The sequence below is a fragment of the Echinops telfairi genome, unplaced genomic scaffold (assembly GCF_000313985.2).
Source record: "Echinops telfairi isolate 266 unplaced genomic scaffold, ASM31398v2 ScPeMD7_40;HRSCAF=151, whole genome shotgun sequence".
In the NCBI taxonomy this organism is placed as follows: Eukaryota; Metazoa; Chordata; class Mammalia; order Afrosoricida; family Tenrecidae; genus Echinops; species Echinops telfairi.
Window position 1 is genome coordinate 544495 of NW_022103938.1, and position 1408 is coordinate 545902.

Here is a 1408-nt window from a genome sequence, read left to right on the forward strand (position 1 = left end):
GCGTGAAAGAAGTATGGTTCCCGCCGGCGGGGAGGGTGCTGTGGGAACCCGGGCATGCTGGTTGGAGCCCAAATAGGGGGCTGCTAACCTGTCGGCCGGAGTGTGGGCGTCTCAACCGCCCCTGCTTCCCTCGGACAAATTCCTGTGGTGTGGCCGAGGCAGGAGGAGAATGTGTGCTGCCTGCAGTTGCGCTGTTTTGAATTCCAGGGCTTGGTTTGCTGCTTTTTTTCTTTTTTTCTTTTTGTCCTCCTCAAGCGTAAATTTTGGAATCTGAGCTTCATCCCCTTCTCCCTTTTAACGACCCTCGGAGTAAGACTGCGGAGGGTCACCCAGGATAGCTTTGCTTGTCTGATTTCTTTCTTTCCTTTTCTTTTTTCCTGTAATTATCAGGCCGTGATGCCAATAGGACCCCGATTACCACTTAGGATAAGAGAAAAAAAAAGTTATGGGGTGATAACTTTCTCCATCTTAACATTATTCAGTGATCCTTGTCTCTGACATCCGATTTGTAAGTCCAGTATGGGAGCCCATGTGTTTATGTGTAGAGTGAGGTGTTAATTTTATGCTATGAATGGGGTTATTGTAGTAACCGCCTTGGCTTGAGTGTAAGTAACTTTGATGCAGATTCTTCCAGTGTACTCTGATTTCCCCTTTAATTGCATCAACTGGTCCCACACGTCTTTGTAGAGTTGAGATAAATTTGAAATCTGCATGGAAAGTATCTGGGCACCCGCATATGGGTGATTTGTCTTATTTGTGGGCTTAACAATTTCCATACATTCTTAATAAGTAACCATGCCAGGAGGCTTCATAGAAAAATGAGATTGAAAGCCCCCTTTGTATTAGCTGATGTATAAACTCCATTTTTCTTTCTCAATACTGAGTAGGTTAAAGTTCATTCCTTCTGTTGGCTTTTAAAGCGATATCTTAAAAACAATTCCATTTCAGAATACTTTAATGGTACTCATTTGCTAAAAAACGTTCTCCAAATTCCCAGCGTGGAGAGTCAACCTTTATATCTCCTAAGTTTTGGTATGTAAACTTCTGATGAAAAATTAAGTCATAATTAAATTTGCTTTCTAAGTTACTGTGTTACTTAGTGTGTCAAAGTAGAGGAGAACTATTTTGTTTTGAGATAGTCTTATATATTTCCTTTCTATCTTGGTTAGTTCTATTTAATTTTCTTCTTTCATGTCATTGACTTAGTTGTTAGTTTGGCAACATGGCTGTTGATGTTTTTATCTTTCTCTGTCTCCCTTTTCTCTCTCTTGTCTTCTTTTACCCCCACCAGGTGCTGGAGTCTGCTTGTCAGGGAGGGGGGAAGTCTGTGATTCTGAGGAAAGAGAATCAAGAAGGGGAACAGCAAATTCGATCACGTACACTCCTCCAGTGAAAAGCCACCTTGCCT